Source organism: Hyperolius riggenbachi, chromosome 9, assembly GCF_040937935.1.
Source record: "Hyperolius riggenbachi isolate aHypRig1 chromosome 9, aHypRig1.pri, whole genome shotgun sequence".
Classification (NCBI taxonomy): Eukaryota; Metazoa; Chordata; class Amphibia; order Anura; family Hyperoliidae; genus Hyperolius; species Hyperolius riggenbachi.
Genome location: NC_090654.1, coordinates 106,951,652 through 106,965,028, shown reverse-complemented (window position 1 = coordinate 106,965,028; position 13,377 = coordinate 106,951,652). Strand labels below are relative to the sequence as shown.

Genomic DNA, 13,377 nt, shown 5'->3' with positions numbered 1-13,377 from the left:
GCGGCGATCACGGGGTTAACAACCCGCCGGCGCTTCCGAACGGCTGGCGGGTTGTCGCCGCTGGTGGGCGGAGCCAGTTGCCGGGGAAGCGCGCGTCATCAATGATGCGATCGCTCCCCCGGCATGCTGAAAGGACGCAACGCCCTTGGGCGTGTTGCGGTCCTTTCGGCGTCCACTTTGGTTAAAAAAAAAAAACATCCGAATTCACGAACACTAATTGAATTTTTTTACACAACCCGAACTGAATTCGAATCCGAACCGAATTCGGTGATCGCATCCGAATCCAATTTTTCCACGGGCCAGAAATTGAATGTACCCGAATCGAATTTTGGTACATTCGAGCAACCCTGATACTGGGGGCACCTACCTGGCTAACCTACCTATACTGGGGCAACCATACTGGCTAATCTATACTGGAGGCAACTATACTGGCTACCTACTGGGGCTGGGGGCACATACCTAGCTAACCAATACTACTGAGTACCTATACTGTGGGCAACTATATTGGATACCTATACTGGAGGCAATTATACTGGCTGCCTATACTGAGGCAACTATACTGGTTGCCTATATGGGAGGATCGTATACTGAATGCCTATACTGGGGGAAACTATACTGGCTAATAACTAATACCCATCTCTGCTGCCTGATGCCCACATTAACCCAGCATTACTGCTAAAAGGGCACCTACATTGAGAACAATACTTACCAGAAGCCATTTCCAGAGACCTGAGAGACCGTTGAATATCAAAGGAAGTTTTCCATGCAGCAGTTGTTCGATTTGTCGATACATGACTCCAATGAAAGAAGTGGTAAGCACTGCTAATCGAAGAAAATATGTGATCTATGACTTTATCAACTGCAAAACGGCAGCAGTTATTTATATGTTGCAGTGTCCCTACCAAAAACAGTACATTGGTCAGACAAAAAATCTTTTAAAAATTAGGTTGCAAAAACATGTCTCCACGATCAAACTTGCAAAGAGAGACTTTGAGGACGGGAAACGGTTAACACCAGTGGCAGCACATGCCCTACATAGTCATAATGCCTCTTTGAGTGGCTGGAGGTTCATAGGCTTCCAGCAAGTCAGACTAGGAATAAGGGGAGAAGATCTGGTCACGAGATTGTTGAGATGTGAATTGAGATGGATACATGACATGGGGACTTTAAGTCCCCATGGTTTAAATGAGGAATTTTCCTTTGGCTGTTTTTTTAGGACAATAGGTGTGGAGAGTGGACCCCAAGTCATTTGATCTGGTAGTATTGGGGTTTTGTTTTAGAACAGATCTATAATAGTTTGATTCTTCAATTTCCAGATTGGTTTTTCCCTTTCGATACTTCTCTGTTTGTGTACTTCTTATCATCAATTGGTTTACACTACCTGGGTTATCTTACTATGATATGATACATATTTATGAAGATTATTTGTTTTATGTTTATATTTCCTATTTAGATCACAAAGGCCTTTACAGGGTTAGAATTATGTCATGTAGTCACTCCATTGCTATATGGTGAGTATGATACACATTACTGTGTTGCACTTTATCACTTTTAATATGCACTATGCACTTTGCATGTTTATTTGAATGTGATGGGTCCATGGTGAGTGGGCTCACACATTCGGTACAGATGCGTGTTTGCACAGTTTTTCACTTGCTTTTTTGCACCAAGCACTTTGGTATTGTCACTTTGCTGTTTTTGGTCTCATGTGAGGAGACCAATTTGCAGTATACTTATATATACACTAGGTGATTTTCACGTGCCAATTATGTGAACTGAGTGAGTACAGTTCCATAGTAGGGTAGCTTGTGTATTCGGGTGTGTTTCACACTATTTATTAATTTATGTTTTTTAGTACATTTTGCATTCTAAATGTTATGATTCATTGGGAGTTCACCACCATTTTCATTATTCATTTTATTTTATCTAGCGTTCTCATGGATTTTTCTTAGGCACCTTAAGCACAAGCACTTTGTTCACGCAAGAATTGGAAGAAATTCCTCATATTAATTATTTGTGACATATAAAATATTTTTTCTATAACAATTTTTTTTTTTTTATATTTATACGTAGATTTGTATATATATATATATATATATATATATATATATATATATATATATATATATATATATATATATATATGTGTGTGTGTGTGTGTGTGTGTGCATAGTATATTTATTATCACGATATTCAGTTTGTTCCAAGATGTTTGATTCGTTTCAAATCACTCACATGAGATGCACTGTGTATTATAATGCAGCATTATTGTATTTTATACATCAACCACTAGATGGAGTGTTTATGTTTACATGTGGTTCGTTATTCAAAAAACTTTAATCTATGTTCAAGATATATCCCTTTTGTACTGTATTCAATTATTTATTATTAATTGTATGGAATTATATGTTTTAATATGGTTATTGGTCAATACCATCAGCGCTTCTGTGCTGCACCACCTCTACTTTCCGTTTTGGGTTTAGTTATATATGCGCAGGCGTGCCGCTCGCTCTGACAGAGACGAGCGACGTCACGGTGCACATGCGTGGCCACGTATGAGGCATAGGAAGCAATTGCAGAGGGTGACGTACGGCGGCACTACTTAGATGCGCACTTTGCACCTCACATGCACCTCTTGAAAAAGCGGCAGGAGCCGCGATACACGTGGAGGGGACCCTGGGGATTGCGTCTATTACTACATCACGGGCAGGTATTGATTTTCTTCACTTCCATTCACTGTCTTACTGGAAGCGCTGACTGGCTGTTGCTTTATGTATCATGTTTTATCATCCATGTTGTGCGAGGGGTCAGAACTTTTGTGCATAGTGCTAGTCACCATTGGTGTGCTGACCAGTGAGTTTTTCAGCCATTTATGCTGTTGAGTTTGTTTATATATACAGACCGAGGTTCAGTGATATGGAGCAAATGTGATTATTTTTATTTTTATTACTGCCTTATATCACGATTTTTGTGATTTATATTTTCTTTCATTGCAATCCATTACAGTACATGGTTTGTATCTTATGTGCTGATTCCCCAGGGTCCATGACCCATATTTTAAGTGTTTTTATTGTTAAGTGTCTGGTCTTAGTGTTTAAATAAAGATATTGTTTTGAAGCTATAATTGGTATTGTGGACATTTATTTGTTCTTCATGCAGATGATCTTTTCATTTTGGTTGTGCCCGCCATTCGCCTGGTGTCATGGGCGGACCGCCCCTGGTCCTATCCATGCAGAAGTACAGCCACATTGAGTAGGTGCACTTAAGGCCTGTGTGCATGCACAGTAGCTCTGAGCCAGTGGTTCATGGAGGAAAAAAATGTGCACAAGGGACTCTATGTTACTGCTCAGGCATAGGCCCTCTTGCGGATGCAAAGTGTGACTGTGCCCATACAAGGATGGGAGCATGGCTGTGCAATAATATTCAGCAAGCCTAAGTCAAATATGTTTAGAGGGCCCAGCCCTGGGCAAGCTCGAGGGGAATTATCCGGAGACTTCCCTCTACTGTGATGTCAAACGCACACCACATGCTATATGCAGCAGCCTCGTGGGATGCAAATGCAGAAGAAGAAGAAGCAGCTGGACACTACCGGCAGCCAGATCAACCCAGATATTGTAACTGATAGAGACGGGGTTAGCGGCAACATCACAGGACAGATTCCTAAAAATGTCCCTCTCTAATCAAGCATGCTCACCTTTACCCCTCTATGACAATGCCCTCAATTCTGGTAACTATGTGCAGTAAAAAAAAATTTGTCTGTAAAATACCTCACGTGGTATTTTCATAATTTTTTTTAACAATTGTGAAAGATTTTTCTGTATTTCCGAACATGCGGTAAAACGTGCGGAAAATGCATAAAGTGCAGTATTTCAGCGGTAAGCATGTGGTAAATAAATCATAGTAGTTTTTAATTGACTTCCATATGTTAGGATAGTCTTTGGAGGATGTTTTTCTTTGGGGGGGGGGGGGGGGGGGTGAAGGTGTATTTGATTATGTAGCAACTTATGAAAAGTAACTTTATTTGCATCCCCTATACAAAAAGTCAGTAAATATTTGGAGTTTGATTTCTACTATTCTTTTCTATTACACAGACCAGGGCCATGTAGAGGGTCCTAAAGTGGGGGGGTGCTCAAATGTAAAAAAGGGGCCTCACAACGCTCCCCCCTACTCATTTCTGGCTAGGGGGGGGGGGGCGTTGGTTGTCATGTGGGTGTAAAATGCAGATTCTGGGTGTCATGTGGGGTCTGGGAGTGAGTACAGAGTGCCATGTGGGTTCTGGCTATGGGTGGGTATCGAGTGTCATGCAGGTGTTGATTGCAAGTACTTATTGCCGTGTGAGATCTGGGTGCATGTACTAGATGTCATGTGGGCTGGTTGCAGGTACTGGGTGTGACATGGGTGTGAATACTTGGCACCATGCTTGTACTGGGTGCTGGCTATGGGTGGGCTTTGGGCATCACATGGGTTTTGAATGCAGATATCTTGGGTGCGGATACTGGTTAAGTGGGTGCTTGGTGCAAATAGTGTTGGCCATGTGGAGGCTGTGTGCAGGTGTAAGTACTGGGTGCAATGTCAGGCCTGGGTGCAGGTACTTGAGGTCATGTGAGTGTGAGTACTGGCTGCTAGCTATGGGGGAAGGGGTGGATGGTGGATTTTGGGAGAAGTAGAGGTGAATATGATTGCTGCAGGAAGGGGAAGTCATTGGGGGTGCTGGGGGAGGGAGAGGTCAGTTTAGGTGCTGGAGGAGGTCAGGAAGTGTGCTGCTGGGGACAGGAAGTGTACTGCTGGGGTAGGGAAAAGTCAATGTAGGTGCTGGGGAGGAAGGGGTCAGTGTGGGTGCTGGAGGAAACAGGATCACTGCAGTGCTAATGCTGGAGAGGGAGAGGTCAGTATGGGTCCTAGGTGAAAGAAGAGGTCCCTGTGGGTGCAAGGTTGAGGGAGAGGTCACTGCTGTCAGAGAGACACTATCATACCTGCTCCCACACAGCTGTGGGGATGGTTACACTAGGATCCCTGTAAAGCACCTCTTTACACCATAGTGTCCCAGATGGGGAGGAGCTTCCTGTGGGTGTGGGTGGGAAGGGGGCAGAGGTTATCACATCCAGAGGTGGAGCTTCATTTTTAAAGCCAAAGGGCTTTTTTGGGGGGAATTTAAAGGGGCAGGGCTTCCTGGGCACCCAGAACCCCCGCATAAGCCTGACACAGACTGAATAGGAACTCCACTAAAACAGCAATAGAAACTCCACTAAAAACTGCAAAATGCGTACAAATTGACTTTATTACCGCCAGCTGCAGGCAGGTCTTAAACTGATCAGTAAATCATGTTCTAACATGTCCCCTACTTTTCAAGAGAATAGCGATTTTCTGGTCAAATTAATGCAAATTACCGCACAAATTACTGCATGTGGTAATTCATGACTAAAATTTACCGTATGCAGTAAAACATGACTAAAAACTACCAGAATTGATAAATGTCATTGCCGCATGCAACCCTAAAAGAATTGAGGCCAATAAGTCCACAAGTATGCCCTATCCCAAAAAGTGAGCCGCTCTGCAAATTGGTTTGGCAACCGTGCTCTGTCTACAGAAAATAAATGCCCTAAAGTTATCTCATTATCAATAATGTGAATAACATTACATTTCTGTTGCATCAAAGAAGTGCTTTATCCTTTTGCTTGACAGATAAAAAGAAAACAAATATTTATATACAGTATGTTTGTATATTCTTTACCGACATACACTGGGTATGCTGGAAATAGAGAATTGAGCACCCAATTCACAATACAGCTTGGGAAAATAACAGCTTATAAGGACAGACTGGTAAGCATGCATTTCTACAGCAGTGGGATAGCTTGCCTCGGAACATAACCCTGCATATTTCAATCAGAACAGCGACTTCATGAAATCACGTGTACTATGATAGATGACATCATGAAAACATCACGTACATTTGTCATCATTTCATTCTTAAATGCTCTAACTGCAATTATTTGCTCCAGACAGGAACATACATGTGACCTTGAGACCATAGACAGTAATTTACCTGTCAGCTACTCAAGAGAAGGAGACTTCAGTATAGGTGGCATTCTACAAATTCTAATAGCAAATGGACAACATTCAACAGACTTTTCAGAGCGTCCTGAAGTTGATCCTTGTTTTGGGTAAGAATGACTATTATGAAATCCGAATACATGACCAGGTGATAGAAGCAGTTTTTAATTTGTCTATCTCATCTGTCTCAATATATTATCCTGTTTAAATTCTAATGATGCAGCTGTACAGAGGTTACATTGCCATACATCTATCGATTTTGTGGCCCGATTGACCATCCAATTAGATAATCGGTGCCGCAACAACAAGCATGCCCGATCAAAGATTTTACCCATTTTGGGCTAAAATCAGACAAATAGTATCAATTAAGCATGCTAGAAAATATCGAGCCGACATGATTGATGTTATCGCTATGGGAGGGTGACAGTAACGGCGTTCGATATTGGGATGGCGACAAATGCGATAGACCTCAAATGTGCCCCCCCCCCTCCCCCGGTGCCTGTGCATTTAAATCTCACCTGCTCCAGTTGCCGTGACTGTCCAGCTGCTCCCAGTCTTATTCATTGCTTCTAAGGTGTCACACATATGCCATATGCTATACACGGCAACCACATGGGGGCGCTAATAGGGGTAGAAGTGGATGATACCGGGAGCAGCTGGACAGTCACAGCAGCTGTAACCGGGGGCTTTTTAACAGTTACATAGTTTTTATTTTGGTTGAATGAGTCGATTAATACATTATTTGGCATTAGAACAAGTAAAAGGCTGCTTTGTGTCTGGGAACAACCTTATACTCCTTTGTAAGCAGCATGAGTCTTACATCACATTTCAGCAACTAGCTATAAAGCATAAAGGGCAAGGCTTGAGCACCCCCGTTTGTAAAAATTACAAGGAGATAAAAATGTAGCTTGCAGACTTCCCCGATGCTAGAGAAATAAATTAGGCTCATGTCAGCCAGCAGCTGCTGACCGGTTAGCTGGCCAATAAAAAACTTTGATTGGCTCAGAGAAAGTCCATCCCTGTGTCAGCTGAGATTTTCATTCTATCAGGATATTTTTTGCACTTCACTAGTTAGTATGTTCACATGGATGTGTCAGTAGTGCAGTAGTCAGTAGTGAGTAATGCAATGCATATAGTGTGACGTGTAATGTGCACATTAACAAATGCAGTACTCTATATATGTACTATTATTCTTCACTTTATGTGTTGCACTGCACACATAATGGGTGATGTGACTTTTCCTGTGTTGCGTTTGCAGGATGTGCAGCATAATGCCTCAGTGTAAGCCTCAGCTTCAGTGTTGCCATAGATATGCATTGATGTGAATATTTTGAAAAAAAAATGCTGTCCGTACATGTTGCTGCAGTCATTGGTTTTCTTTCTTTCTTTCTTTCTTTCTTTCTTTCTTTCTTTCTTTCTTTCTTTCTTTCTTTCTTTCTTTCTTTCTTTCTTTCTTTCTTTCTTTCCTCCCTCCTCATCTTTCCTTTGTTGTTCCTTCCTTCCTTCCTTCCTTCCTTCCTTCCTTCCTTCCTTCCGTCCTTCCTTCCTTCCTTCCTTCCCTGCAGTGCAGCTCTACACTGTGGCATGCTGGGGCACGCCCCGCTGGGAATCACTGTGCTCCCCTGAGTGGCACAGTGAGAGGGGGGCCTCTTAGTAACACACATTTAACTGTTTCCAGGCTCCATAAGTGTGCACTGAACCGAATAGTGTCTGTAAAAAACTCTCCATGTCAGTAGGGGTTTACTAAACAAAAGTTCTTATCTATCTGACTGCCACAAATACCTCAGAAACAGCTAGCCAGTTCCCTTTTAATTAATTGATCTGGATGACACTTATATTTGCAAAAAATCACTCTGCCTCCTTCTGTGTATTCAATGGGCTTGATTCACAAAGCGGTGCTAACCCAGTTAGAGACTTTAGGCATGATAACCATTGCACCACGCTGGTGAAAAGCCAGTTTAGGCGTGATAAGTTTAGGTGTGATAAGTTTAGGTGTGATAAGTTTAGGCGTGATAAGTTTAGATAAGTGTAGATAGCGTGCAAAGTCCCGCACGCAAAGCAGCGTCATTAAACTCTATGCGAAGTGCACCAGACTTTGCTAGCGCAAAACTTTTGATCAGCTGTGCACTGCGGTGCTAACGCAGTTGGTGCTTAAACTTATCATGCCTAAACTTATCACACCTAAACTTATCATGCCTAAACTTATCACACCTAAACTTATCATGCCTAAACTTATCACACCTAAACTTATCATGCCTAAACTGAGTTTAGGCGTCATAAAGGGCTTTTCACCAGGGTGCTAACTGTTAGCACCGCTTTGTGAATCAGGCCCAATGTATGTAAACGGTGTGGTCTGGCATTATACGTCTACAGGAATAGACTTATTAGACAAAAGCTTACTGTTTTTATTTTAAGTCAGGCAATAAATTGCATCATCCTGATTCAAAACTTCCTGGCCCATACGTAATTACTTTGTTCTCCTGAGTTTTCTCCTAGGACATCATTTTTCATCTTGTATTTAAAATAACTTTTCAGTATTTGACAACAAAAAAAGGTAGTTGATAAACTACTACCAAAATTATTTTGAGTACTTTCTTGCTTGTTGGGAATTTAAAAGGCATTATATTTACACGTTGTGAAAATATCACCTAGGAATAAACTCAGGAGAAAAAGTTAATCGCATATGGGCCCATATGCCCATAAGCTTTCTGTCTCCCTGAAGCTGTGGACACTGTATACAACCCCCCCCCCCCTGTAAAAGTGTGCCCCACCAGCCAACCATTGTGCCCCCCCCCCCCCGTGCCCCCTCCCCTCAAAGATTTAAAGCTGGAGTCGCTACTGCTTTCTTCCTTCCTTTCGTTACTTCTTTCTTTCTTTCCACACTATATACATTGCTGTGCTTTGTGTTGCTGGATGTAAACGCAATGACCATACAATCAGATGAGCATGATGACATGGTCTGTAAAGTATCACGTTATAACATAACAAAGAGTGCATGCTGCTGCCCATATTATAGTGTAGGCATTAACTATACACATAGCGTGAACTTAGCCTGTTTTTCTGTCTTTTGTTATTTATTTTTTTATTCTTCATTCACTTGATAAAGGGAGAATACACAGAATCCAGGCTCATCTTCCAGATGAGGACATTGAAAGAGGAACTCCACTCCAGCCTAAACAAACATACTGTCATTAACCACTTTACCCCCGTGCGTACGTATTTCTCCGCCCCTTTTTCCATCCTTTAACAACCAGGGACGGAGAAATACGTACTTTCCGCGTTCCCGACGCTGTCCGCGCTCCCGCTCGTAAACACGCCGCCCGCCGCTAGTAAACACGCCGCCGCCCGCTCGCCCAGAGATCAATGAACGGGAAAATCCATTCCCGTTCGTTGATCTAAGCCCCGCAATGATCCGCTGCTCTCCTATGGGCAGCGCGATCATTGTGAGAAAAAACTCACGTGTCCAGCCTCCTTATACTTCCTCCAAGCTTCCGGAAGGAAGCTTGGAGGTCGCATTAAAACAAAAAGTTACTGTGGCCATCTTGTGGCCAAATAGCAAACTACACCCTACACATTTTTCACATACAAATAAATGACTTTTACACATAAAATTAACTCATTACCTCCCACACTCCCCATTTTTTTTTTTTTTGTAATTAAAAAAAAATTAAAAAAATTACAATTAAAAAAAATACATAAATAGTTACCTTAGGGACTGAACTTTTTAAATATTTATGTCAAGAGGGTAGAACACTGTTACTTTATAAACTATGGGCTTGTAATTAGGGATGGATGCAAAAATGAAAAAAATGCACCTTTATTTCCAAATAAAATATTGGCGCCAAACATTGTGATAGGGACATAATTTAAATGGTTTTATAACCGGGACAAAAGGGCAAATACATTTCATGGGTTTTAATTACAGTAGCATGCATTATTTAAAAACTATAATGGCCGAAAACTGAAAAATAATTATTTTTTCCCCACATTTTTCCTATTTTCCCATTAAAACACATTTAGAAAAAAATAATTCTTGACATAATGTCCCACCTAAAGAAAGCCTAATTGGTGGCGGAAAAAACAAGATATAGTTCATTTCATTGCGATAAGTAATGATAAAGTTATAGACGAATGAATGGAAGGAGCGCTGAAAGGTGAAAATTGCTCTGGTGCTCAGGGGGTAAAACCCCTCAGTGGTGAAGTGGTTAAGTTACATTAGTTATGTTAATTAAAATAGATAGGTAATATAATCTCTTACCCACACTATTTTAAAAGAACAGGCAAATGTTTGATTTCATGATGGCAGCCATATTTTTGGTTAAAAGGAGGTGACAGGGAGCATGAGACACAGTTCCAACTGTCCTGTGTCCTGATCACCCCTCCCAGTTGCTAGGCAACGTGAATAACAACATAGGAAATCCCATCATGCTCTGCACAGCATCAGGGAAAAAAAGCCCGGGCTTTTTTTCTTTGATGGGTGGAGCTTAGGTAAAAATGCAGCTAAAAATTATGCTTTGGTAAGAAATACAAAGTTCTGATGCTGCGAAACTGTTAAAGAAACACCAAGCTTTTTCGGTTCTGCTGAGTAGATTTTTAGTCCAGAGGTTCACTTTAAGTTATATAAATTAGCGGTGCTAAAGTGAGTGTGTGAACCATGTGCACACTCTCATGCGAATACTCATTACAGACCAGCCACACTATCCCTGTAGCTGATTAAAAGGCGGGAGTTTTCATTTGCAAAAAAAAAAAAATATATATATATATATATATATATATATATATATATATATATACTACATTATTTTGCAAATTTCACTTGCACCATGTAGAGGTCAGTATGTGTACTCTTCTGGCCCTATAATATACATAATGCAGCATGCAAAGCATACAGTGCACCTACTTAATAAAGGATTAGGAGCACATATCCAAATGTTCCTCTCCTGGGGCAGATAGTGCATTAGAATGAACCTCCCAAAGGCACTACAGTATACTTCCACTCACCCCATATGCACAACAGCAAGAGCTGTGTAAATGTTCAGTGGTTGCAGGACTGAGACAGCAAGAGAACTTACTGTAATTTAACCCTGTCCACAAGTAAAAGAAAGTCTCTGAATAGGGTACATTCAAAAGAGGCGCTGCAAAAAATGGCACAGGGTGATGACGGTAATTGCATTTTGATACTAAAGTTATTTAACGTTTCAGAAATGTCCTACAACGTTAAATAACAAAAGTTTGCTTTCCTAAAACAGAAAGAATTTGCGATAATTCAGGTTGGAGTGAGCTCGAGATGTCTCCCAGAGCAACACTGCTGAATATATGCAAATTAACCATTGTACCCTTAGAAGCTAAACACACCTCCAGAACCGCTGGAATGCAATGATGTGTCAGCTTGTTAATTTGTACAGAGCCATAATAATCCAACATGCATACAGACTGTTTCGGATTGTTTGATCCTCATCAGTGCATGGCATGGATTAATTTGGCTCTATGGAGTAGGGCTTGTGAATCCGAGAGGCACAGACTAACCAGCAAGCTCATGGTGACCCAGAACTCATTGGAGTGTGTAAGGGACTACAATGGTCCTAAAAGTCCCCTTACTAAGATGTTAAGAAAAACAAAAGTTTGCTTTCCTTAAACAGAAAGAATTTGCGATAATTCAGGTTGGAGTGAGCTTGAGAGGTCTCCCAGAGCAACACTGCTAAATATATGCAAATTAACCAACGTTAAATAACATTAGTAATAAGATGTCATTAGCGGCATCTGTCATACATTACCTGGTCTTGGGTGAGCATGTCTCCTTCACTTCCTGTTAGTTTGCAGGAGTCCTACAGCCAGCAAATCACCATGTGGGGACTGAAGCCGCATTGGTGATTGGTTGGCTGTCGGACTGCTGCAAACTAATAAGGAGGAGATGCAATCGTCTGGGCCCAGGTAATGTATACTAAAGCTCCTCCCTACTCTAACACTGAACCCTCCCTCTACCTCTGCTAAACCTAACAGCTCCACCCCCGCTGCCAAACCCTGGACTACTCCACCCCCGCTGCATAACACTAACCCCCCGGCCTCTACCTACTCTCTGCTGCCATAGGCGACAATAGTACAATCCACGATTAGCTGCAAGGAGATTAAATTATAGTTCCCGATAAATAGTTGGCGCTAAATGCCCGCTATTTATCAAGCGCCATCATTTAACCTTCTTGCTGCTAATCATGGCTTGGACTATTGACGCTATTGGTGCCATTTTTATAGGCACTTTTTTATCTGCTCCCCTCTGAATAAGCAGGGGAATGGCCTATTATGATGATTTATTTTTCTTTATTGCCCTAAATTTCTTAGCATATACTGATGTCTTTCTCTGGTCTGTCCATCGTTATCGCTTATGTACTGTAGAATGCTTTTGATGCAAGTTGAATAAGTATTATTATTATTTTCTGTCCAAGAAATTCTTTCTAATCTGTATCACCTATGTTTCATAAGTCATCAGTGCAGTTAGGGTTTTTATATACACTTACAAAAATTTAGATACTATTACCAGAGCAGCCAGTAGGCACTGTACAAGTCACATGATCAGATCACTGCAAGCAGGAGAGACACAGATACTGTTCTGGGTGTGTTCTCGCCTCAGTAATTTGCAGTATGAAGCAAATACGCACTGTTGGCAAAAAAGGTGTGCCTGGGGCCTCTTGCACACTACATGCGATTCTGAATTTTCAAACGATATGATTTTTCATTCCCCCCCAAAAAAGTACTGCATGCTGCTAAGTTTTTAAACTGGAATAAAAAATTGGATCAGCCTCAAGGGCAGCAGAGTGGTGCTAGTGCTGGTCTGAGATTTCATGGTGGGGCAGGCACCAGCAGCACAGCATCTCCTGGACTTAGCACCAGTGCTTCCTTATACCCTGGTGAAGTGGCGAGCACCAGTATGGAAGTTGAAACTGGTTCGGTGGCACGTGCAGTAAGATCCCGGTCGCAGCCACCAAGAAGACAGGCGCATACTACCCCTAGTTTACCAGAGGTGCTGGCAAATCCCAATTGGCAATCCCCTGATTCTGCCGCACCCGTACTGCCCCCTTTCACCGCCCAGTCTGGAGTCCAGGTGGAGACAGAAAAAGTCTAGGGCCGATCCTAGATTATCTATCTGTTCATCACCCAGGATCTCTTCGACTTAGTCATGGCAGAGACCAACCGTAAGGCCACACAATTTATAACCGCCAATCCGAATAACTTCCTTGCCCAGCCTTTTCGGTAGAAACCAGTCCAAGTTTCCAAAATTAATTTTTTTTGGGGCCTTCTCCTTCACATGGGACTAGTTAAACTGAATGTGTT

At 41.8% G+C, this 13,377-nt stretch overlaps 1 protein-coding gene across 1 annotated transcript in view; it reads left to right on the top strand.

The window, feature by feature from the left end:
• The window catches only part of LOC137531698 (vomeronasal type-2 receptor 26-like), a 93,986-nt gene that overhangs the window by 29,703 nt on the left and 50,906 nt on the right, over nucleotides 1–13,377 (top strand). Inside the window, exons 2-3 of the mRNA XM_068251657.1 lie at nucleotides 1,454–1,511; nucleotides 6,000–6,161. The gene's annotated coding sequence lies outside the window, so the exon portion shown is untranslated. The remainder of the gene's footprint in view (nucleotides 1–1,453; nucleotides 1,512–5,999; nucleotides 6,162–13,377) is intronic.